General features: G+C 36.9%; 1 protein-coding gene across 9 annotated transcripts in view; it reads left to right on the top strand.

Annotated features, from left to right (window-relative positions):
* Positions 1-27219, top strand: part of PTBP3 (polypyrimidine tract binding protein 3) — a 108613-nt gene that overhangs the window by 41468 nt on the left and 39926 nt on the right. For 3 of the 9 annotated variants that reach the window (XM_043976806.1, XM_043976804.1, XM_043976803.1), the window contains one exon: positions 8652-8859. The exons of 4 other annotated variants lie outside the window; for them this stretch is intronic. The gene's annotated coding sequence lies outside the window, so the exon portion shown is untranslated. Of the gene's footprint in view, positions 1-8651; positions 8860-8998; positions 9053-26501; positions 26608-27219 lie in introns of those variants that run through there. 2 more of the 9 variants (XM_043976808.1, XM_043976805.1) reach the window with 2 other exon arrangements.

Here is a 27219-nt window from a genome sequence, read left to right as displayed (position 1 = left end):
GTTTTAGGTGGGTAGAACAGCAGAAGCATGGAGGAAGGGAAATGAGTAACCTTTTGGTTACTCAGATATTTTGTGCCAAATCGTGGAGCAATTTAGATACTTAGAGGAGTCTGAACTTTAACATGTAGCATTTAGCTTGTTGCAAGTTATGATTTAGGAATTAATGAATAGATTTAGCTTAGCAGAAATTCATGAAGTTACAGCCATAGGTTTTTGTTGTTATCATCATCCCCTGCCCCTACCCTCTAATCTCTGGCAGAGAAAGTATACTCTAATATCTTTTTAAGTTTTAAAAAATTTGTTTTATCAGCCAAAATGTGCCTTCTCACCACTACTCCCCCAATTGAGAACACAAGAAAACAAAATGCATTATGAAAATGTTTAGTCAGTCAAAACAAATTTCCACATTGGCCAAGTCCAAAAAAAATATGTCTCATGCTGTATTCTGAGTTTTTCACCTCTCTATGAGGAGACTTTCATCATTAGTCCTGGCATCTTGATTTTTCAATGTCATCCTGATAAAAGTTCAATACAATTGGTATTCTATCACATTTATGTTCTGTAACTTGTTTATCCCTTTCCCAATTTATGGGTATTCCCTCAAATTCCCACTATGCCACCTCAAAAAAAGAGGTATAGATGTTTTTATACATCTTTAGAGTTTGTTTTGGTTAGGACTAATCCTCTCCTTAATCTACCCTCTCTCTAATTCCTCTTCCCCCCTTCTTATCTTTCCCTTTTTTCCTTGTTGAGTGAAATAATACTTCTGTACCCCTCTATATGTGTGTTTCTTCTTTTTTTCTTTTGACCAGTTTAGATGAGAGTGAGGTTTCAGTGTCATGTACTCCCTCTCCTCCTACATCCTTCCTTCTTGTTTGTATTGAGATGTATTTGTGCACTCAGGTTGAGATCCTTTCTTCTCCCCCTCAATGTATTCCTATTCCTCTCTTTCCATTCTTTTCTTAAGATGACTAAGACATAACAGAACCACTCTCAGGCTTTGACTAGATTCTCTCCTTGAACTCTGATGATGACAAGATTCAGAAGGGAGACATATATCATCTCCCTGTATTTGAATTTAAGCAGTTTATCTTTAGTTCTTTATCATTGTCCTTTCATATTTATCTTTTTGTGTTTCTCTTTCTTCTTGTGTTTGATCTTCAGAGTTTTTATGCAGCTCTGGTCTTTTCATCAGGAATGCTTAGTAGGCTTTTATTTCATTAAAGGTCCATCTTTCCTCCCTCTATAGCATTATACTCAGTTTTGCTGGGCAACTTATTCTTGGCCAGGTGTCTTTTGGAATCTCATATTCCAAGTTTTGTTTTCTTTATAATGGTGACTTTTAAATCATTTATAATCCTGACTGGCTCCTCAGTACTTGAATTCTTTCAGTCTGTTTGCAGAATTTTTTCTTTGTCCTTTGGAAGCTCAGGCGTGTTATCATTTTGGGGTTTCTTTCAGAAAGTGAATAGTGGATGCTTTCTGTTTCCACTTTGCCCTCTTGTTCCAAGAAATCTGGGCAGTTTTCTTTTAAGATTTCTTTTTTTGGAGTGGGGGGGTGGGCTACAGGGCAATGAAGGTTAAGTGACTTGCCCAGGGTCACACAGCTAGTAAGTGTCAAATGTCTGAGACTGGATTTGAACTCAAGTCCTCCTGAATCCAGGGCCTGTGCCTTATCCACTGGGCCACCTAGCTGCCCCCTAAGATTTCTAGAAATAAGATATCTAGGCTCTTTTTTTGGTCATGGTGCTCAGATAGTCCAGTGATTCTTAATTTATTTCTCCTCGATCTGTTTTCTAGGTCCATTGTTTTTGCTGAGGTAGTTTACACTTTCTTCTATGTTTTCAGCCATTTGACTGTTGTGATATTTCTCATTGCCTCATGAAGTCATTGTCTTCTGTTTGGTCCATTCTAATTTTCAGAAAGTTTGTTACTTGAAAAAAGTTCTAAACCTATTGTTCCAAGCTGTTAATTCCCTAATTCTTTCTTTCATAACTCTTCCCTTTCCTTTCCAATTTTTTTTTCAAGTGCTCTCATTTCATTTATAAAATCATTTTAAACTTTTTTTTTTAAAGCTCTTGCTTTATCTCTTCCAGGAATTCTAATTGAGTTTGTAGCCAAGGTGTGGTTTTTCTTAGCGGTATTGCTTGTAGATATTTTAGAGTCATTCTCTTCTGTGTTTGTGTTTTGAACATTCCTGCCATTATAATAGCTCATTATGGTGGGGTTTTTGTCGTTATTGTTGTTTTCCAATTATTCTAGCCTACCTGATTCAGACTTGATGTTAGGGCTGGGGTCTGCCACAGTAGGAAAGATCTGGGCTGGTCCTGTTGCTGCATTCTTGGGGTATTGAATGTTTTGCTATTTTAGGATCTCGTGGATGAACTGGGGACTTATAGACTTTCAGTGCTCCCAAATGTTTCGGATCCAGGGCAAAGAGTGATGACTGCTCTCCTGGTTTGACATCTACAAGTTCTTGACCTAGGTTTGGGTCTGAGCAAAAATAGTAGACTGGCCTTGGACTCAGCCACAGTCAGCGAGCTGAGAAAGCTGTATTGGTTCAGAGTGGCACAGTTGTAGGCTCCTCATTGGTCTGGATTTCCTGTCTTGGTTATTCCTCTACAGGCTGGGATAGATGGTAAAAGTGAAACCCTGCTGTGAGCTTGGGGGTCTGAGCCATAGCACTGCCGCTGCTCACTTCTGAACTTCCTTCTTTCTCAGTTTACCACCCAGGACCTCCCTGCCTGGGAGTACCACCCTTGTGCACAGGTTCTCCTCTAACTGCCCTGTATCTGTGATGCACGATTGGGTAGATGGTGACAAAGCTGTCAGTTTGCATTGTCCCTGTCACAGTACCTTGGTTGACATGAGTCTGGGGGTGCCCCACATGGGACCTCTTTTCCTGTGATGCCTACTCTCTGCATGAGTGGCTCGATCCTGTCCCTGCTTTCTACAGACCTCTTTATCTGTTTCCCTCTGCTGAGTTGGGCTGAACAAAAAACTCACTGTGATTTTATTTTTTTTTTATTTTTCTGTCAGTATTTGGTTTGACAAATTTTCTAGATCTTTGCGGAGGGCAGCTCACCACATTGCTTCCTATCACTTTGGCATTTGACTCTGCCTCCTCACAGTCATAAATTCTTTTTTTTCTTTTTTCTTTTTTTTTTGGCGGGACAATGAGGGTTAAGTGACTTGCCCAAATGACAGCTAGTAAGTGTTAAGTGTCTGAGGCTGGATTTGAACTCAGGTCCTCCTGAATCCAAGGCTGGTGCTCTCTCTACTGTGCCACCTGGCTGCCCCTACAGTCATAAATTCTTAATTCTTTGTGTTGAAAGTCAGATGGTCCAGCTAATCATGAATCTTTTCTACATAGAATCCTTGACAATCATCTGTTCTCTACTTGAGTTCTTCACCATGAAAGAAAAGCCTTCTGTGAAGTAGAGTTTATAGTTTCCTGATTCCTAAATCTCTTACTTTCAGTGGTTAGGGATTGTTGTACCACTCTTTTACTCATTGTTTACTATTTGCCCATCAATGTTAATAGTGTTTAATTTCAATTTAAGGTATATTTTGTGCCAATTTGCTATGTGAAAATGCAATTAGATACTTGAGGTGCTTTGGTTTACTCAGTAGTTGCTCATGTATATATACTGGGACTAGCAGCATCTTCCCCAAAATTGCGGGAATGGGAAAGATCTCTGGACAATCTTCTTACACTTAGACACTATTACAAAACTTCTGAGAGCTAATTCACTGTGTTGTGATAGAAGTCTGGACATCAGTAGAAGAGATAAAATCTTACATAAAAATAGCAAACACTGTTTTGGGATTGGCCTGATTAGGGGCCAGTCCCCTGATAGTTTAGGTTTGATAAATGCAACCCTAAAGTTGCTTAACAATGAACAAAAAAAGAATTATTTAGTAATAGCAGAATATTCCAACAAGAGGAGGCATTGAGGACTAGGCAAGGTAATTCAGCAAAGGGAAATTCCCTTGCCTAAGTTGCCCATCCTGATCTACCACCTGTGGAAGTATTTTTGATGGCTAGGGCTAATTTGGGGGGCTAATCTGACTGGAGCACTAATCTGGGGACTTTTGACTATTTGGTTATCTGACTGCTATTAATTTCACATGGGCCTTTTATAAATTTTAGTTCCACCATGCTGCTCCACTCCCAAAATTGATAAGCAAAGGATTAAGAAGCCTCTTAACTAAATAATCAAAGCAGAGTTTATTTATGAGATACTATTTAAAATTAAGAATACAGGGAAATACAATGTACAACCTGACTGCAGTGCAGCACGTCTCTTTCCACTGTGTCTCTTTCCCACCTGCTGGGCCTGGACCTTCTTGAATACAATAAGGGCCTTGGCAGCCTCTGGCCTCAGGGCACATTACACTTTCCCTGCTCAGCTACTTTCTTCAAACTCCTCTTCACTTTCTCCTACCTGTACTGTGTGCTGACCGCTTCTGTGCTCTCCTCTGCCGCCTTTGCCGCCCCTCTAATCTTGTCCGCCTCTCTTTATCTTGTCCACTGGCCTTTCCTCCTTGCTCCTAGTCCTGCGTTACTGTTCGTCTTCTCCCCCCATCTCCCCCCCCCACCCCCGTCCGTCCCCCCTCTCCTCCGAACCTCTTGCTGTCTAACTCCCAGGTCTATATATACACCTTTTCTTCTCTCCACTCAAATACCAGGGCTGCGGCTGGGGGGGGGGGGGGCTGCGCTTGAGTCTCATGCCAGATCCCAGCATCTCTCAGATGCCTCGGCTCAGAGCAGAGGGAACTGGGGACTTCTTCCCCCCAGCTGTCTGATCTGGCTCAGCTGAAGCAGAGGGGGAGGGGCACCAGCCCCGCCCACACAGAAGAGACCCTGAGGGCCTAAGGCTTTCCAATCTCAGCCTAAAGGTAGGGTCCCCAAATCAAAATACATTTCCACACACCTAAGCATCAGAGTTCTCCTGGAATTCCTCTTAGATGTGTTGTACTCTGGTGATGAAGAAGTGACATCAGTAATCAGCTTCTAGTCCCATGAGCTAACCAAGTTTCCAAGAAGGTCTCAATACCCTTTATGGAAAGACTATCCTTACTTCCATAGGGGAAGGGATTAGGGTATTGTTCCAACTTGTACACACATACACATATTATTCTTCCATTTAAATATTAACCATACACAAAGATTGCACCAATTACACTTCACTTAATTTTTGTTTAATTATCAAGTATTTATTTGTTCCCTCTCCCACCTCCCCAGTAAGGGGAAGAGAATAGAAAAAACAACCCTGTAACATATATACTTAGTGAAGACAAAAAAGAAAGAAAGGAAATTCCCTATTGGCCGTGTCTCAAAGTTTTATCTCATTCCTCTTGTTTAGTCCTTCACATTTGTCAGGATATAGGTAGGTTGTTTTGTCATCTGTCTTCTGGAATCACATTTAATCGTTGCATTGATAAGAGTTCTTAAACCTCTCAAAGTTGTTCCTTTTGCAGTTTTGTTTTTATAGTATAAATTGTTCTCCTGGTTCTACTCACTTCATCCTGCATCCATATATGCCAAGTTTTCCCTGGTTTCTCTGAATCTGTCTTTCATAATTTCTTATAGCACAGTAGTAATAATTATGTTAATATACTATAATTTTTTAACCCTTCCCCAAGTGATGGACATTACTTTCTTGATTTCTGATGCTTTACCACCAAAAAAAGAAGTTGTTATGAATATTTTTTGTATATAGAGCCCTTCCCTCTTTGGTCTCTTTCAAGTATAGGCCTAGTAGTGGTATCTCTGGGTCTAAGGGTCACAGTTTGGTAACTTTTGGAGCATAGTTCCAAATTCATTTCCAGAATGGCTGTATCAGTTCACAACTTATATAAAAGTACATAAATATGCCTGTTTCCCTGTAATTGTCATTTTCCTTTTTTGGGGGGGAGGGAGAATAATTTGCCAGTCTAATGGGTATGAGAACTGCTTTAATTTGAATTTATCTAAATATAAGTGGAACATTTTTTGATTGCCTGTATGTAGATAGCTTGAATGTCTTTATAAATACTTCATTATTTAAATAATTATTTAAGGATATCTTAATAGAACAGTGAATTAGTTTATTTTCAAACCAATCTAAAACTTTAAAATATTAGTTCAGTTTCTTGCTATTGAACTGGGGAAATTTTCTATTTAATTTTTTACTAGAGATGGGTGTTTTCCTTTCCTAAAACATTTGCCAGAAGTATATTGAGCTGAATTTGTACTGAGTTAAGGATCACTCTGGAAATTTATTACTTAAAAAGAACAGTTATTGAATGAGATTTTTGTCATCTTTTTCTTTTCTTTAAAAATACACGTTAAAAAATTATTTAGGGGTAGCTAGGTGGTGTAGTGGATAGAGCACTGGCCCCGGGATTCAGGAGTACCTGAGTTCAAATCTGGCCTCAGACACTTAACACTTACTAGCTGTGTGACCCTGGGCAAGTCACTTAACCCCAATTGCCTCACCCAAAAAAAAAAAATGGTTTAGAGTTCTGGTTAATCAAGGTTTTACTAATTTGGGATCCTTAATAGTTTCATTGTCAATTATAATTGTTTAATTAACATCTTCATTTGAGTCATTAATTTCAGTAAATTGTCTTGAATTTTATATTTACAGTAAAAATTTGATAATTTGAACTGATTTACACACTTTTGGTATGGATTAGTGAATAATTTAAAAATGGGTACTATTCTGATGCTTTCAAGTACATGCATGCATTGGAATTAAGTTTATAGAACATTGATAAATAGAAGTTCTCAGGAAATTTTTGTAGTTAAAAACTCTTGTAATTAGCATATCTAGAAGGGGAAGAAGTTTTAGTTGGGTACTATGGGGAATCACATTAGGGAGTTTATTAGGGTAGAGGTAGGATTATTAAACACCAGCAAGGTCCTAGATTAACTCATATACATTCATTTCCCATAGAGGACAGGCAGAGTGTAGGTTCAAGGTGAAAAGTGGGACACATCAGAAAGGAAGGAAATAGTTATAATTATAATAGTTATAATTATGACCATGAGTGTCAGAGAATGTCAAAGCCTTAAGAGATCCTTCAGTTTAAGAACCTCATTTGACACAGTGGGAAACAGCCTTAGTGAGGTGACAGGGCCTGGAATTGAAGAATGTCTGGAATGGAAGGAGCCTTGGAGACATTGAGGTACTGAGGATCTGACTGTCAAGGGTATAAGCAGGATTAGAGGTAGTCTCCTCCCACACGTTCATGTCCAAGAGGTGGGAACAGAAAAGACAAGGGGAGTGGTCTGAGGAAGACTGTAGAATGTGAAGGTTGCAAGGAGCCATAAAGTCCGTCTGGCCCATAACCCCACCTGTGACAAGGCAGACTGCAATTCAGACAGGAATGCATGAACATGTATGCTTACACTGCTTTCTGCCTCTTGAGACCTCTAATTCTTTCCAAGGCTCAGATGCATTGCCTTCAAAATGCCTTTCTTTACTTTGCCTGGTTGTTAGTGCCTTTTTCCTATCACTGCTCATTTAAAAAAAACAATCTATAACATTTGTCTGAAGACGTGTCCTCCTAGCACAAAGGGAGCGTCTCCATTTTGAATCGGTATCTCTAGCACCTAGTTCAGGGTCTGACACTTAACCAAGATTTGTGGATGGGTTGATTGGAATTAACAGGACTTGGAAATTTAGTGGAAGTGAGAGGTTAAGAGAGAGTGAACAAGTCAAAGACATCACACCTGCACTGCTGAAAAAAATAATGGTGTTTTTGATAAAAATAGCAAAGTTTTCAGGAGGAGATAGGGTTAGAAGGGCTTGGGTTAAGAATTTCATTTTACTTTTGTGGAGTTTGAGGTGTGAATGTTAGATTCTGGTATAGTTGTCTTCAACAAGCTGAGACAGTTGGAGATGCAGAACTGGCACTCGGGGGAGACGAGCTAGATCTATAGACATAGGAGCATCTAAGTAGAGGTGCCAGTTGAATCAATGGGAGTGATTCACATGCAGTAAGGAAGGATGACATGGAAGAAAAGAGAGGAAAGATGACTGGTAAGACTGCACTTTACCTGACCTGCCTTAGCTATCTCACTATGCTATCTTCCTGTTTGTACAGAGTAAATGCTTAATAAATGCTTTTTCTTTTTTTCATGTCATCAAGTGCATTCTCCATTTCCACTTTATCCACTGGGAATACTAATCCAATAAATGCTTCTTTTGCTCCTGGAATGGGCATGACATGGCTCCATTCTCAATCCCTGTGACTTCACCATTCCTTGACCACTTATGTACAACTATGTATGTTGTCTCCCTCCATTTAGAATGTTAGCTTTTATTGGGCAGGGACTGTGTTTTCTATATTTGCATTCCCAGTGTTTAGTGCAGTGCCTGGCATTGTATTCCTTGGGGACATAATCACCTGTGGCTTCTTTTAGATGTAACCAACCTTTTCCTCTTTTTGGACCATGGCCATGAGGCAACAAAGAACACCATTCATAGGTATTGTAAACAAATAAGGCAATGATAACTTAGAGTATATGTGCATCTTTCACGTGTAAATTTTCTCTTTTAAAGACTTCTAATTTTTTTTTAAGATCTCTAATTTTTGCATTAGAATATTATACTAGACTTTACAGGAGGTACAGTAGTTATGTTTCTTTTGGTTCACAGTGATTGCAAATATCCTTCCTGAGTCACATGACTGAATAAACCATTGAATCCAAGAGGGGTCCTCATTTGTTCTGATTCATGCCATATAATTCTTGGAACCTCTGGTGGCCAGATATCTCAGACTTCCTGCATCCTTCACTTTCTTCTCCTACTGAAATATAGGAAGACTATAAACTTTGGAGGAATGTTTATTGCTGCTTGAAAATAGGTGAAAACTTTACTATGAAATTTACTTTTTAAAAGTTGTATTTTGTGTGTTTATAAATGTTTATGTGTATATATAAAATATTTTCTTTGTTTTTTTTGGAGAGGCAGCATGGCGTAGTGGATAGAGAGCTGGCCTTGGAGCCAGGAAGACCTGGGTTCAAGTCTTGCCTCTGACATATACTGTGTGACCCTGGGTAAGTCACTTAACCTCTCAGTGCCCTAGGCAACTCTGTAAGACTGTTCAGTTGCAGAGAGGGTGCCGACCTGCACTGGTAGAGGGAGTTTCCTCATTCATGGAGTTCACTATACCAGTGAAATCACAGGTCTAGTCCTTAATCCCCATTATTTTTCTATTAAATGGTATCTATTAAATGAATAAATTTTGATTTCAAAGTTTTTTCATCTTATAAAATGAGGGGATTAGACTAAATGATCTCTAAGGCCCCTTCCTGCTCTAACTTTTAGGATTTTTGAGTATAGGATGTTCAGCAAAATCATCAATTTAAGGATATCAGAGTTGAAACTTTGTTTCATTCAAGGTCTACTACAATGATTTCCTTCCCCCTTCTCCTACTGTTGTTATGATGTGAACGACTAAACTTGAAGTTAAATAAACTGCAGTCTGTTGTTGTTGCAAAGCATCATTATTTTGATTTAAGATAGGTTTTCCTAACCTAGAGTGGTAGGTAAGTCTGAATTTAAAAAAAAAATTTTTTTAAGGATACCTAGGTGGTACAGTGGCTAGAATACCTCCACTGGAGTCAGGAATACCTGAGGTCAAATCTGGCCTCAGACATTTACTAGCTGTGTGACCCTGGACAAGCCACTTAACACACACACACACACACACACACACACACACACACACGTGTTGTTGTTGTTGTTGTTAACTGTATTTTTATATAATTGGTTATCTATGTAATTTTATGTATTTAAAAACATTTTGTGAAAGGTCCATAGTCTCAACTAGACTGCCAAAGGGATCCATGTTTTAAAAAAAAGAGTTAAGAACACTTTACCTATCTTTCTTTTAAAAGTTAATGTAGGGGCAACTAGGTGGCACAGTGGATAGAGTACTGGCCCTGGAGTCAGGAGTACCTGAGTTCAAATCCGGCCTCAGACACTTAACACTTACTATCTGTGTGACCCTAGGCAAGTCACTTAACCCCAGTTTCCTCACTTTAAAAAAAAAAAAGTTAATGTAGGAGTCCGGTAGGAGGAACTTGCCCTGGGAAAGTAATTTAAAGTAATTAGATTTGAGGGTTGATAAAGCAAAAAGTGAGTAAAATTTTGACATATTTCTCCAGAGATTCATATTCCACTACTTTTTTCCTTTTTAGGGAAGATGTACAAAGTAAAAGTAATATAATTAGTAGAAAGAGTACAGGATTTAGGAGTAAGAAGTCTTAATTTCTTACTGAACTCAAGAGACTTTAATTCAGATAAATGAGTGTATTGATACCAAGGATGTAAATATAGTGCTCTTTACTTGTTTAAGGGTAGTAGAGACCAGTTGGTAGTGATAAGATAATATCAGGTGATTCTGATAATGTTGTGAAAATGCCTCTTGGAAATGGAACAGACTTCAGCTGTTCAGTCTTTTACAGTATCCGTGATAAATGATAATTTAGTCTTTGACAAGTAGCAAATAAAGGCTAATAATATAATTTTTAGTAACTGATAACCTGTTCCCCTACCCTGATAGACAGATAACTTTTTTTGATGAGAACTGAGAGCATAGAGAGAAAAGGGAAGAGAGTCCAGGACAAAGTTTAAAGTACGTTAGCTACTGAGGGGTAGGAGTGGGAGGCAGCTGGTTCGAATTCCATTTTTGTAGTTTTCTTTTTATTAAAAGAACTACATATGCTTGAACTTCACTAATTCACTACCAGCCTGGTCCAGTGTATTCAGTCTAAATTTGTTGCTTTTAATGTTGCTATAATTTTATTTATTGGTGTTGGGGTCTTTCTTGACTTTGTGAATCTTCCTATGCTTTTCCAACGTCCTAAGATTTGTTGCTCCTTACATTACATTAGTATTCCATTAAATATATTTACTATGTTTGGTTTAGCAATTTTCCAAACCTCTATACTTTAACACTTGACATTTAGAGGAGAAAACATTTCTACACTATATTATTTGCTGCAGTTCATTTAAACTGAGACCAGTAAAGAAGTTTTACTATATGAAGCATCACTTGATCTTGTAAATTCATTTATTATGGTATACTTTGCATTGTAATAGTATTTTATAGGAGAGGGATTTGACATGTATAATAAGAAGGAAGACTTTCACTTTTATTTTCCTCCAATTTTTTTTAGAAGCAGTTGAAAAGCAAACAGAAGGGTAATTCTCTTACAGTTAGTTACAGTTTCAAAAGTAGCAAAGTTTCTATGAGTGTTCATCTCTTTAAACTTTAAACTTTAAAACAGATCTGTAACAGATCACATTTTTTTCCCTGAGAAGCTTCTTAGTACCTTAATTTTCCAAATTTAGTTCAATTAAGTAAATTTGCTTTGAGCACTTACTGTATGTTTGTAGTACACTAAAGAGCTTTGAAGCTCAAGTCTCAAGAGGAAAAAGACAGATGGAACAGTTAAATAAAAGTTAAGGCAGCATAATTATGTATCAATATATGTAGCATATAAAATTAGTTCTATGGGAGTTAAGTGTAGGGAGAGATCATTGTGGGCTTGACTAAGGAAGGCTTTTCAAGTAAGTGATGGGATTTGAATGATGGGGAAGATCTGAACAAGAACTGAGGAAGATAATGCCAAGTAGGTGGCATGTTATAAACCAAAAGGCTCAGGTAGAAAAGTGAATGGTATGTTTGGATGATCATTACAGTCAGTAGTGACTTGACTAGAAGGAAGACTTGCCTTTGGAGATCACTAGTAAGATAAAAATTGGGTAAGATAAATGGGACCGGGGACAGCTAGGTGGCACAGTGGATAGAGCACCAGCCCTGGAGTCAGGAGTACCTGAGTTCAAATCTGACCTCAGACACTTAACACTTACTAGCTGTGTGACCCTGGGCAAGTCACTTAACCCCAATTGCCTCACCAAAAAAAAAAAAATGATAGTATTCTTGGTGTAGTGAGTGGATTGTACATCAGACTTGGGCATCAGGAAGACCTGAGTTCAAATCTTATCTTAGACATTTAGGAATATAACCCTAGATGGCGCAGTGGTAAAGCACCGGCCCTGGATTCAGGAGTTCCTGAGTTCAAATCCGGCCTCAGACACTTGACACTTACTAGCTGTGTGACCCTGGGCAAGTCACTTAACCCCAACTGCCCCACCAAAAAAAAAAAGGGAGGGATAAATGGGACCACACTGTGGAGAGTCATGGATATCAGGCTTGGTTTTGGATTTAGTTGCTATTGTATGGCTTTGGTGACATAATATAAAAGCAGTACAGTCAGGGTTGGACTAAAAAAGGGGGAGATTAGAAACAGCTCCCTGGAACTGTTAGAATTAACTGCAGAATTCCTGGAATGTGGGTAATAGAAGGGAAGAGATAGATTTTGAGACATATTTCGAAGAAATAATTTTTTAAAATTTATTTTGTTTTCTTTTTTAAAAATTGCGGGGGGGGGCGGAGAATTTGATATAATGTGGTGATTATTTTGTTTGTAGAAGGAAGAGTAATAGATGATTCTGTGGTTGTAGTCCTGGGTGTCTGAGATAATCTGGTACCATTTTTGGAAATAGGCAAGTTGAGATGGGGAAGGCAAAGTGGAGTGTGGCAGTGAGTTATAGCATGAATATTTTTGAGATGGGCTTAAGTAAGTGTATGGAGAAGCCAAGTGAGAAGACTAGCAAGAGTCCTTGCTGAAGAAAATTGGGTAGGTCTTCATTGTAGCCATGCAGTTGTTTGTCTCTGTTCAAGACCTACACACAGTCAAGGTTTTGGGAGAGAAGCTTGTCTCTTTGATCAAGGTACACCTCATTGCATCTGAATACCAGTTTTGCTTCTAAATGGCTCCTCTTTTGAGGATGAAGTTGTCTTTGGGCAGCAGGGCCCCTTGTAACTCTGGATTGGAAAAGTTAAGTCAGATCCAAAGTTGGTAGTCAGAGGAAGAATGACTTTTGTGCTAACACTTTGTCAGCATAGTGCCCCACCCCCAAGAAGATGGACCCTCATGCTAACACTTAAAATCCCTGCGTTTTTTTTTTAAATAAAGCCACTATGAGTAATTATATTTTTAAAAAATCCAAATCAACTCTAGTAGGCATTTGCAATTATACCATTTAAAAATTGGAATAAGCAAGCATTAAAAATAATCTAATCTGATTTCCCACTCCAGGCAAAAATCCTATTTTTTAGTATCTTTGAAACTTGAATATTTCTAGGACTAGGGAACTTGATATCTCAAATAGTATTCCATTTGGTTACACAGCTTTTCATTAAAAATTTTCATCGGAGTAATTGTACCTTTTTGTTCTAGATCTGTCTTTTGTAGTCAATTGAAAATAACTCTGGAAAGGAAAAAAATCTAGTCAAACATCAGCATAGTTTCATCGATAGATGTGATCCCATTGAAAATAATATCTATGTGTGAATATTAATTTAGAGGGATTAAACAAACTTATGTAGATGAACATATGTAAGGCATTTTGTATCTGCGTAGAAATAGAAATATTTATCAGTCACTTACTATTTTTGTTGATTTGTCCCCTGTACCTAGAACTCTCTTCCTCACTTTTACCTTCCAGCTTCTCTGGTTTCCTTAAACTCTGTTAAAATCTAGTCTTCTGTAAGAAGCCTTTCCTAGTAGTCCTGAAACATAGTGCTTTTGCTTTGAGACTATCCATAGCTTATCCTCTGTGTGTATTTATATTTATATTTATATTGGTATATAGTTGTTTGCATGTTGTACAGCCATTATATTGTGTACTCCTTGGGAGCAGGGACTGTTTTTGGCCTTTTAGTGTTTTCTTTTAAAAATTTCTTTAGCTTTCTTTGTATCCTCAACATTTAGCACAATACCCTGGCTTGTAGTTGATGCTTAAGAAATGCTTGTCGACCTTTGAGAAATGCTTGTTGACTTACTGAGGTATTTATTAAATGTTTGCTCTGTGCCAGGCACCATGCTGAAAACTGGAGGTTCAGAGAACAAAAGATAACTATCTGCCCTCGAGGAGTTGATGTTCTGTTGTAGGATACAAGTATACATAATGAGATGGAGTGGAAAGAACACTGTCTCTGGATTCAAATCATGCTTCATATTGTTGTTTACCTGTATAACTGTGGGCAAGTCACTTTATCAGCCTTGGCTTTAAGTTTCTCCTCTACAAAATTAGAGAGTTGGACTAGATCAGCAATTCTTATAGTGTGGTACTTGAACTCCTGGTAGTCTTTCAGACCCGTTTGCAGATCTGCAATGTTAAAAATGTTTTCATCATAATAATAAGATGGTAACTTGCATATTAAAATCACCCCCTTTTCGGGCAGCTAGGTGGTGTAGTGGATAAAACACTGGCCCTGAATTCAGGAGGATATGAGTTCAAATGCGACCTTAGGGGCAGCTAGGTGGCTCAGTGGATAGAGCACCAGCCCTGCATTCAGGAGGACCTGAGTTCAAATCCGGCCTCAGACACTTAACACTTACTAGCAATGTGACCCTGGGCAAGTCACTTAACCCCAATTGTCTCACCAAAAAATTAAATTAAATCAAATTCGACCTTAGATACTTGACACGTAATAGTTGTATGACCCTAGGCAGGTCACTTAACCCTCATTAGCCAGCAAAAAAAAAAAAGAAAGAAAGAAAAAGAAAAATTACCCCCTTTTCTGACTATTTATGTAAGGCTGGATTTTCTTAACATGCTTCAGTTAAAACAACATTGTAAGAGTTGAATGCAGAGGCAGGTATGAAAATCCAACTGTATTACATCAAAGGGATTTGCAAAAATATGTAAAATAATGCCATTCTCTAAGTTATTTTTTTGTTTTGGAAAATAGTTCTTTTTAATAAGAATACATTATGTTAATGTGATACATTTATTAGAAATGATTAATAGATATTTAAAATTTATCAGTTTTAATTTGTAATTTGGTAAATATTGATAGAACCCACATAAACTAATTCTTTGGGGTCATCCGTTTTTAAGAGTATTTGGGGATCCTGAGATCAAAATGTTTAGGATCAGCTGGGCTCTCTAGTTCTTTATTAGTTCCACTGATCCTAAATATAAAATGTAAGCTATTAAAGCTTAAAACTTCAGTAAGACTTTTGGAACACCCTCCAATTACTCTACATCAGTTCATGTATGTATGTATCTTAATCCACCAAGGATAGTGTTTTGGGTTGGGTGGGAGAAGCTAGTGAATTCGGTTTTGTAGCATGACTATTGAACATCCAATCTGAAATCTCTGATAGAGAGTTTGAAATGCAAACATGGAGCCCAGGAGAGAGACCATAGCTGATGGATCAGGCAGTAGTCTGTTCAGAGATCATAACTGAACCCATAGGACTTAATGTGTTTCCTAAGAGAGTGTGGAGAGAAGTTCCAGCACAGAACTTGGGCTACACCCATAGGCAGGGTGTGCCATATGGATGATGGTCCAACAAAAGAAACTCTGAAGAACAGACAGGTTGGGAAAACCAGAACAGAACAATGTCACGTACACAAAAAGAAGAGTGTCCTGAAAAGGGGTGGTTAGCACTGTCATGCTTCTGAGAGGTAAGAAGGATGAGGATTGAGAAAAGGCCATTGGACTTGTCGATGGAGAGAGATCATTGAGACCTCTGGCAAAGATGTTGTGAAAGGTTCCAGCCAAGACCACTTCCTTCAGAACCTACTCCAGAATAATGAGAAGTACAAAACGTAGCAAAGAATCAACAGGCTGTCCCAGGAGACAAAATTGCCCATTGCCTGTGGGCTTCCAGGAGGGAGGGGAAAGGTTTGCCGTAAGCGCAGCGTTCCTTCTGTTGGCTTAGGTGTGGTGCAACTAGGAATGAGGCTCACTTTGTGGTTAGGGATTGTGATGGGGACATAATGCCTGGTCCCAGGAATTTTCCTTGACTAAAAGCTGGGGGAGGCAAGAACAACAAAACCAAACCCCCCAAAACCTTTGTTGATGCAAAAAACTGAGCTGACTTTAAAAACTGACTAATAAACCATTACCTAATAATTAGATTAAAAAAAGGAAAAAAAATCTTGCAAAATGATAAATTAATATTCACAACACATAAAAGAAGAAATAAAGGAAAGACTGCAAAATATTTTTAGTATATTGCTAACAAAGCCATCAACTTAAGTAAAATGTGTATTTAGAAAAACATAAAAAATCTATATAAATGAAACAAGAGGTAGAAACTAAACAATCCCAACTCAGAAGCAAAAATGAAGTCATAAATTCACAGAAGAATTTTTTTTTCCTGGGGAGGGATTTAAAAGTGAATTAATTTGCTCCTATATAACTTAAGCTGGTTACAAAAATATATAGAGACAACATCTTACCAAACTCGTTCTGAGGATGATATTGAGTATTTTAGGCCAGAGAAGGAAGAGATGAAACAGAGAAAGAAAACTACAGATTAAATATTGAATAAAATACTTGCAGAGGCTATTGCAATATATTCAAAACTTACTTATTATGACAAGATTTGTTTTATACTAGAAATGGTTGATTGATTTGACTTAGAAAAACTGAATAAAATAGACCATATTAATAACAAAAACAATGAAAATAAGTTACATGGGTAGATGTAGTTATGCCCATGTATGTTGGACATTAAATAATGAATCAATGGACTTTTACTTAATATGGTTGGCATTACCTGTCTCAAACTTTGTGCTGCCATTATCTGTAATGGAGAAACATTTGGTGCCTTTCTAGTAATAACTGGGATAAGGCAAAAACATCTATTTACTACCATTGTTCAATAAAAGTTCCAGAATTTCTACTACTGGCAGTCAGGAAAAGATGATGGACTAAGCATAGACAAAGATGGCTCTAGGCAACTGGCTACTTTCTGGTCATCTTTGTGCCCTGCCACCTGCTCTTCTCTGTTTTATACTGATGCTCATATGTGTGACCTGGCTTCTTACTGGTGAGCATTCAGCCTCTGTAGACCCCCCAGTTTTCTCCTCTAGCTTTGAAAATAGTAATCAGATTGCCACTATCATTCTTGGGAAAGCTATGTCAATTAATTGCTGTGTGACTCCCATCACCATTCCACTGATTTCTCTGCCTGCTAGTCGCCTCAAAATGTAAATGTCTTCCTTTATTAGAATGTAAGTTCATGAACTACTGCTTCTATTGATATCCTCAGTACTTAGCAGTGTTTGCTACATAGTGTTTAATAACTCTTTTTCATTCATTTATTTATTCATTCACATGTTGGTTTATTCAGACAACTCAACAGACTCAACTATAAAATGAAATAAAACAAAAGCAGTAACGTAGTAGAACGAACACACGCGCACGCACACAAAGTGCGTGCAGATTTTCTATCTTTCAGTAACCGAACCAGAAGGAGCTAGAAAAAGAAATCGCATTCAAAATAACTATTAGATATAATAAATTATCTATGAAACAAATTATGATGATACAATTCAGACTTATCTGTATAACCATAAAATGCTTTCAAAATAAAGAAAGAATTGGAAAGAATTTGATTGTTCATCGATCAATTGTGGTAATACAGAAAAAAAATAACTATCCAAGTTAATTCACACACACACACACACACACAGAGTGTGGTATACATGTATATGTGGTATGTAGTACTATATATAGCATCATATACACACACACATACACACACACACATATATATATATATATATATAGCATGTATAGAGAGATATATGACTATATCTATATATCTCCTCACATTAAACTACCAAGATGGGATTACTTTAAGAACTTTAAGAGAAAAATTTATGTAGACAAATAGTATCAAGTATCTGAAAAGAAATGATGAAAGAGTATGAATTAAGGGAGCCTAACATTGCGAGATATGAAACTGTAAAGCATTAATCATCAAAATCATTTAGTACTGCTTAAAACATAGAAAAGCAAAATAGAATACAACTGCTTATTTATTTTTACTTTTTCATATTTGGAGTTCCAAATTCTCTTCCTCCAATTCTTCCCCTACCCATTGAGAAGGCAAGCAATATGATATCAATTATACGTATGAAGTCATGCAAAATATTACAAAACACATTTGTTAAACAAGATCTAGGAGCAAATGAATATAACATCATGTTCTATATCCCCAAGGATTTCAGTTACTGGAGTAAGTTCTCCCTGTTCTACAAAAATGCCAGGAAATATTGAGAGCAGTTTTGGAGAAATTAAATTAAGACCATAAGCTCTTATACTTTAAGGCCTAATTAGAAAAAGTCATATCAAAATAATAAAGAAAAAGAGAAGGATATACCTTTTCAAAATTATGACTAGGGAAGAAGTCTTTACTAAACAAGAAATAAGTTAAACTTAGAGAAGAAAAAGGACAATTTTTATTACATAAAATTTTAACAGCACTTTTTTTCCCACGTAAAGATAATTTTCAACATTCAGTTTTTGAAAGATTGTAAGTTCCTCTCCCCCCTCCACAAAAGACAAGCAATCTGATATAGCTTATACACGTGCATATATTACATATAATTGAAAGACTTTGGCACAAGCAAAGTCAGAAATTTGAAGGGGATCAGTAGTTGGCTCAGAGAAAAAGGTTAATATGCAGATAGACACACTATACATGGAATGGAAAATTACCATAAATAATGAAGACCAAGTCTTCTAGCCAAGTACCTAAGTGATCAAATGTTAAAAAATGAAAGCCATCTACAATCATGTGAAAGGATACTCCAGATCAGTGGTGTCAAACTCAGATATAAACAGATCTCTGCATATTGGCTTAGAAAACCACAAATTAACGTTTATGTTGTGTTGCTTATTTTGTTAAACATTTATCAATTAACATTTTAATCTGATTCCCTGCAAGCCCTTGAAGTTTTGGAGGCAGTGAGTTTGACACCTCTGCTCTAAATAAAAAGAATTGAAAATTAAAATAGTTTTTAATTGTAAGAATTGGTCCTTTCTGCCTCCTTTGTTGGGTTGAGGGTACTATAAATGTGGAACATTTACATATGCTGTAGGTGGTTTGATATGTTGGTTACTTGTGCTGAAATGTATTTTTTTTCTTGGGATAACAATGAAAAATGAAGATGATGTTAAAAACAACATATAAATAAAAATTAAAAACAAGTCAGGTTATATTTTAGACCTGTCAAATTAGCAGAAATTATAAAAGATGAAAAATGTCATTTTGGAGGATAGGCAAACAGATACATACTTGGAACTATGTTTGGATTTAATTGTTCTGGAAAACAATTTGGAATTGTCAGGAAGCATGAGTCTCCACAAATTTATAATCAAATAGAAAGGAAATCATGTCCACAAAATATGATACAAGGGAGAATATGTGATAAGTACAAAAAAGTGGGGCAGAGTGATAAGAGAACTATGAGAAAGAAAAGACTGCTTTGGGCATAGAGGGTTGGGAATGGTCAAGGTCATTTTCATGATGGAGGTGTGGTACCTTGGGTTACGAATGAAGAGTTAGGAGAACGGCAGTCTTATTCAAGATATGGAAAGTGGTGCATACAAAATCAGAGATAGGTTGTAGGACAAGAATGGTGGGCAGAAAGTAGTTCAGTTGAAATGAAAAGGAGCATGAGGAGAATAGAATGAGGTAAGTCTGCTAAGATGTTGTTGAGGGTTTTTAAGATGCAGTGCTGAGTATTTGGTATTTTATAAAAAATAGCAAGTAGCAAATAGAAATAATAATAGAAAAAAAACACCAAAGCTTTCTGAGTAGAAGAGTGACATGAAGTAAAGAGAGACTGAAGTATAATCTTATATTTTAGGTAAAGTAGCGCTCTGGTAAAGGAGAAAGCAGGAGATAGTTGAGATTACAGAGATAGAGTTAAGAAGGACTTGGCAACTATCTTTTTTATTCACACTAGCCAGTCAACATTCCTATAATGTACTTTGTGCTTAAAATCATTATCTTCCTTGGATCTGTAATCGATCTCATTAAATAGCATTCTCAGCACCTTTTCATTCTATAGGAGTCTTGTCTGTGTCTTATAAATTGTCCACAGGGAGTGGGATCTGTGTATATACCTCTTGGCTACCAGGGTGCATGTGGACCATCCTTTGGTTAACTCTTGCCCTCTCTACAACACTGGGCCTTCTCTTGTCCGTCATGCATCTCTCAGATAGTATTTTTTTACACTTCTTCTACAGTTCTTCATTGTTGTAGTAGTATCCCGTAGTTCTCTATTCCCCATTTTAGTGACTCAACCCATAATTCTTTGGAGACTGCTTATTTATGACCCAAAAGTCACACAATATCACCAAAAGAATGCTGGTGATAAAAATGAGGGAATTTCTAGGGAAGCTTAAGGTCACTAAAAGCACTGCACAATAATAATAGCAATTATAGTTGACACTTATGTAGCACACTAATGTTTGCTAAAACTTGATATATGTTTTCTCACATTTTCTTCCTAAATTTATTCTTCTGTTTACTTCTTTTGTGACCTGGGTAAGTAACTTAGCCTCTCTGGTTCTCAATTTCCTTACTTTTAAAATGAAGGAGCTATATAATTTTGTTAAATAGTTGTATTAATGTCATATTGTAATACGAGAAAACTCTCTTACAGAGGTTAAGTGACTTGTCTAAGGTCACCTACCTACTAAGTGTTTGAGTTAAGGTTTAGTGCTTTTCCCAGTACACCATTCTGCTTCTCAGTACTGTTCTATGCCAGATGTGGATTAAGCAGGATTAGTAGGTTTAGGGCAAACTATGGTGATCTGCTTTAGATTTGTGAAATTTTAGGTGCTGGTGGAACTTGCACATGGAAGTATCATTTAGGAAGTTTGATTTTAATAATTTCAAACAGTTTAATCATGTAGACACATTGCCAGAATGAAAAGAACAAAAGAGCCTAAAGATAATTTTATCAAGCGAACACTTGACCTATTTGTAGAGAGAAATAAGGCTGCCATGCCAATATTTTTCAAATATAAACTAATTAATAAAATCATATGGGAAAAGATGATAGGTTTCATAGTATCATAAAATAATAAGAAGCAGTGATGGGAAAGTAAGTTTATTTTTTCTTATTAAATAATCTTTAACTAATAATCTTCATCTTCTCTCCCTAATATACCACTTCCCCTGTTGAGACATCAAGAAAAACAAATCCTCACGTTGGCCATGTTTCCCCTTAAAATGCTTCAATCTGCATTCTGAATCCATCACCTTTCTATCAGGAGATGAAGAGCCTGATTCCTTTGGAATTTTGGTTGGTCATTGTGTTGACCAGAGTTCCTAAGATGTTTGTCTTTATAGGATTGTTCTTCTTGTGTAAATTGTTCTTATGGCCCTGCCCATTTCCCTCTGCATCAGTTCCTCTAAGTGCTTGCTAGGTTCCACCTAGGCTGTCCCTTTATTTCTTTAAACACAGTGCTATTCCAGTACATTAGTATACCGTAACTTTTTAACTATTCCTCATCTGATGAGCACCTCCTCAGTTTTCAATGCTTTGCCACCACAAAAAGAATAGTACAAATAATTTTCTTTGGGACACAGCACTAGTAGTCTTATTTCTGGGTCAAAGGGTATGTATGTATGCATAGTTTAATTTGGGGAGCATTTTTTGGTTTTCATTTCCTTTTCAGTGATGACTAGTGATAGCATTTTTAAAATATGTCTGAGAGCTTTGATTTCTTCCTCCATAAACTTCCTGTTCACATCCTTTCACCATTTATCAGTTAGGGGAATGGTTATTATAAATTTCAGTTTCCTATGTGTCATAGAAATAAGACTTTTATTAGAGAAAGTCAAAAAATAAAAATCCCATCAAAATAGAAAGCATAAAAATTCTGAAAATCAAAGAAGGGAAACAATTCAAAACAAAAACATTGAATTGACAAAAATGGGAGGTGGGTTTTTAAAAATAATAAAATAGATAAAACATTAGCTAATCTGATTTTTTAAAAAGAGAGGAGAGGGCAGCTAGGTGGCACAGTGGATAAAGCACTGGCCTTGGATTTAAGAGGACCTGAGTTCAAATCCAGCCTCAGACACTTGACACTTACTAGCTGTGTGACCTTGGGCAAGTCACTTAACCCTCATTGCCCTGCGCCCCCCGCCCCCCAAAAAAGAGAGGGAGAAAAACAAAATTATCAAAAAGGGGAAAGGAAAATTCACCACAAATGAAGAATAAAGGAAATTATTATTTCCCTTCTCTAAAATTAGAGATTAGATGCCAATATAACTGAGATAAAATGGATACATATATACATTTCTCATAACATCATTATTAGAATCATATTGGGATAGCAGCTCTTTTTGTGGTGGCTAAGAATTGGAAATCAAAGGAATGCCCATCAATTGGGGGAATGGCTAAACAAGCTGTAGTATATGATAGTGATGGAATATTATTGTGCTATAAGAAATGACAAGCAGGTTGATTTCAGAAAGGCCTGGAAAGACTAGTATGAACTGATGTCTAGTGAAGTGAAAAGAACCAAGAAAATGTGCACAGACAGCAATATTGTTTGATGAAGATCTGTGAATGACTTAACTGTTCTCAGCAATACAGTGATCCAAGACAATCCCAAAGGACTATTGGTGAAACATACTGTCTATCCACCTCCAAAAAAAGAACTGATACTGATTGAACACAGATTGAAACATGCTATTTTTCACTTTCATTTTTTCTTTTATTCAAGTTTTCTTCTACAAAATGACTAATATAGTAATGTTTTACATAATTGCACATGTATAACCCATATCTGATTGCTTGCCACCTCAGGGAGGGGGGAAGGGAGGGAGAGTAGGAGGAAGAAAAATTGGAACTCAAAACTATAAATAAAAATGTTTTATATTGGGAATAATGTACACATTGTGTGCCAAGCACTGTGCCGAGATTTTTTAACCAGCTGTACATTTTGGAGCCCAGAGTGCAAAGGGAAGGGGGATTCCATAGAGATAATGGGATAATCTCTTAAATTTGCATTTTGTAATATTATTTTGGCAATTGTACCATGGCCTGAAATATTTTACAGCCTTCTAAATAAGATTTGTATGAGGCAGCTAGAGGGTGGTATAGAGTGCCATTCCTAGAGTAAAAAAAGATTCATTTCCCTGAGTTCAGATCTGGTCTCAGACACTAGCTGAGTCACTTCGCCCTGTTTGCCTCCGTTTCCTCATTTGTAAAATGAGCTGGAGAAAGAAATGACAAACCACTCCAGGATTTTTGCCAAGAAAACCCCAACATGGGGGTTAAAAAGAGTTGGACACAACTGAAAATGACTGAATAGCAACAACAAATGAGATCTGTAATTATAAAAAAAGTTTGGAATTTCTTTCTGGAAGGCAGCAGAACTCTGTCCTGAAGCCTCTTTTTTTCTAAGCACTGTCTCTTGGCCATGTCCCTATATCTCCAACCAGTTCAAATATCTCCATGGCAATGAGCTATATACCCCTAGTCTTCCTAAGTTCCTGCTTAATAGACATTTCCAACTGGATGTTTCCTATACCTCTCAAATGCAATATATACAAAGTAGAACTCATCTTGTCCCCTCAACCTCCCCACCCATTCCTCATTTTTTTTTGATCAGTCAACTTTTCACTAACTAATATTTGTTAAGTGGCTATTTTGTGTTGGGCTGCATGCTAAACATTTGGGGGGAAAACAAGGAAAATAGTTCCTGCCCTTGAGGAGTTTACATTCTAATGAGAAAACAATATGTACTTATTTATGTACAAGTTACACAGAGGGGTAGTCACAATGTAACCCTAGAAAGGAAGTGAGGGCCTAGTTGTATTTATATCAGATAAATTTGTAGTTGTGACTAAGTCAACATGGTTTTTATAATTTCTAACTTCATTCAGCAGCAAGTTAGTAGGGTCAGCCCAGGTACATTATGTGGATAATTGAGGGTTTGGATTTAACAAGATGTAATTAGTGATAGTACAAGGGAGTAAGTGATTCAGGAGTAGAGGAGAGCATGTGGTTAAACTGGTTCTTTAAGAGATTTAGAGTGGTAAGAATGGAAAGCAGAGTCAGAGAGGGGGTGAGGGCCTGGAATATAATAAGGATTCGATGGATTAGAGGTAACAGTGAAGACAAATAATGAGTTTAGAACTAGAAAACAGAGAAAGGAATGATAGAACAATAGTAGATAAAGGAATTTTGGAGTGTTTGAACGTGAAATTGGAACACTTGTGGATGAAAGAAAGATTGTGGGCATGTTTTTAAAAAAATGTGGAGTAGGGAAGTCAGTTATAGGTTTTGAGTAAAGTGAGGAACTAGGAATTTAGGAAACATCTCATTGCATATTTAACCACATTAGTGTGAAGGCAGAAATTTGTATGGTGAGGGAGACAATAAGCCAGGTACAGAACTATTGAGAAACGAGGAGAGAGATCCTGTTATTCAGTAGATAACAGAGTCCGGTATCTGCATTGGTTTTAGAATGAATCTCAAAGGAGGAAAGGTTGCTATTAGGTTGGTATTAGGAAGTCTTGAAGTTGCATTGGGGTATAAGGATTATTCCAACTCTGATATGTTTCTGGAAATGACATTGGTGTCTTCCCATATTAACCCCCATTCAACAAACCATACTTGTCAAAGTAACTCACTCTCTGCCCTCCTTTGTCTTCTGCTCATCATACCTGGCATGCCCTTTCAGCATTATTTTGTCTGCTGACTTTCTGTTTGTCCCTTAAAACCCAATTCTGGTGCTGCTTTCATGAAGCCTTTCCTGAACCTCCAGTTAGCAACATCCTTTTCCTCCTTGGACCTTACACGATACTTGACTGACCATTTCTCTAGCGTGTTTGTCCCTTAATGAATATAGATTATAATTATTGATGTTTGTGTCTTACCCTATTACTTGTCTAAGCTTCATGCAAAACTTTGTGTTTTGCCCAGTTTTGTGTCGATAATTTTTCAAGGGTCGGATTATTTGTTTTTTCTTTGTATCCTCAGTGCCCAGCATTTTGCCTGGCATTTGGAGGGTGCTTAATCAATGCTCGTGGTTCTATTAAAGGAAGTAATGTGTACTAGCCTAGAGTGGTAGTCTAGAGACAGATTGTGAAAGACTTGAAATGTTAGATAAGCGATAAGCAAGAACCGTTGGTCAAACCTGTGCTTTGGGAAAAATCAGTTGAATTGATGTGTGGAGGATAGATAGGAAAGGAGAGAGATTTGAGGCAGGAAAACCATTTAGGGGGCTAATGTAATAGTGCAAGCAACTTTATTATACTCCATTCTCCAGCTTACTGATTAGTATGGTGTTTGGAATAGAAATGTAAGTATCACTTGATTTTTAAAATATCATTTCCTGTTTTTGATACCTCATTTGGGAACAGGACCATATCTATTTAACTCTCTATCAGCATGCCTTAAAGCAATGAAAATGTTGAAATTAGCTGTAAAAATAGTTTTCTTTTAGATCTGGGAAATTATCTTACTTCAGATGTACTCCATGCATTTGAGATTTTTATTCTGCTGTTTACCCTCAGTGTATAGAAATTGTAATAAACTGTAGTTATAGTTCTTTGCTTGTGAAAACTCCCTGTTGCATAATTTCACTGAATCATTGCAGAATATAAGAAATAGCTCAAAACATTTTAGTCAGGATTATAAAATTGCTAATGTACTATTTCATAGTTTGAAGATTTTTTTGATAGCCTCAAAAAGAGTTCTGAGAAATCCTTTTCTTGTTCTTATCTCTGTTTTCTCAGTTTTTGTTTTCCTTGATTGTAAGAACTCTAGTGTATATACTAAAAGTTGAAAACATTATTGTGGGCCGTTAGAGGTCAGGGAATTTCTTCTGGAGGAGGTTGAGATAAGCTCTTTATATGGAGTTTGAAACATCAGCCAAAAATTGGAATAAGGAGTGAATATGATAATGTGTAGCTAGTATGGGAGTTTTCTTGGAGTGGATAATTTGTATGGGAAAATTATCTTGGGCCAGATTATGAGGTTCCTTGAATTAATTTAGTCCATTTGGTCAGCATACATTTATTAAGTGTTATAACATTGTTTTCAGAGGAAATACAAAGTTTGCTTAGCATACTGTCCACGTGGGGTTTACAGACAGTAATGGGTAAAGACAACAAATATCAATAACTATAATGTATAACATTACATGATAAGTATGTTAGAGTTTTGGAAAATAAGATGCTATGTAAGTAAGGTCCAGGCTAGAAAAGGTTGTTGCCAACTAGGATTTTCAGGAAAGACTCCATGAAGAAGGGGAACATTTGGAGTTGGCTTTTAAGGGATGGGTAGGAATTTAGAGATGAAAAAGGGGTAGGGAAGTCATTCCAGGTATGAACAGCAAAGGCTGTAGAGTAGACTACATATTTGGAGGATCAAGAGTAGTTTATTTTGACTGGGGCTCTTGGTCTGTTAGAAGTGAGTAATTTCAGAAAAGGCTGGAAATTTTCTACAGTCTTCAGGTTATAGAGTTTCATGAATGTCAAGTAGTTAAACTTCAACTTTATTTGATTGATATTAGGGAACTGCTAGAGGTTTCTTTGTTTTGTTTTCTTTTAAGCTCCAGAGCAAAATGATCAGATCTGATATTATTTTGACTTTAATATGAAGAACAGATTGGCTGAGAGGAAGTAGAAATGGGAAGACTTCAAAGGATGCTATTGTAATACTACAGGTGGCTGTTAAGATCTATAATAAGGTAATATTAATATTCATAAAGAGGAAAAGACATTATGAGAAGTCACAGAGGTAGAATTACTAGACTTAGAAACTGGATATGAAAGGTGATGATGGTAAAGGAAGAGTCAGAGATAAAACCAAGGTTTTAAACATGTGTGAACAGTAGTACTACTGATAGGAAAAAAAAATGAAACAAATACTGATTTTTAAAGATAATATGCTAGGTTTTGGTTGTGGCGGGACATCAGATGTAAATGTGCTAGAGATGCAGGTCTGGAACTGTAAAAAGATGTCAAGACTTGAGAAAGAGCCTCAGTAGTTATTGAAGCTGTGGAGGTAAGTGAAATTAAGCAAAAGAATGAAGATAGGTCAGGAAATATTTACATAGTATGTACGAGGAGTAGTGCAGTGTAGTGTACTGGACACTGAGAATACATTGACAAAAATGAACAGTCCTTGTTCTTAAGGTGCTTTTATGTTCTTTTGATGGAGGGTATTTCATGAATACACATTAAAGGATCTAGAAGTAGATAAAAGGAGAGCCAGAGGGGAAAAAAATAGATTACTGGGAAGGATAAGAGGACAAGACAGGGTGTTCCCAAAGTGATGGCCAGTGTCCTGTAGGAGGAAT

This window comes from Dromiciops gliroides, chromosome 1, assembly GCF_019393635.1.
Source record: "Dromiciops gliroides isolate mDroGli1 chromosome 1, mDroGli1.pri, whole genome shotgun sequence".
Taxonomy (NCBI): domain Eukaryota; kingdom Metazoa; phylum Chordata; class Mammalia; order Microbiotheria; family Microbiotheriidae; genus Dromiciops; species Dromiciops gliroides.
This window is presented reverse-complemented; position numbering and strand designations above follow the sequence as displayed.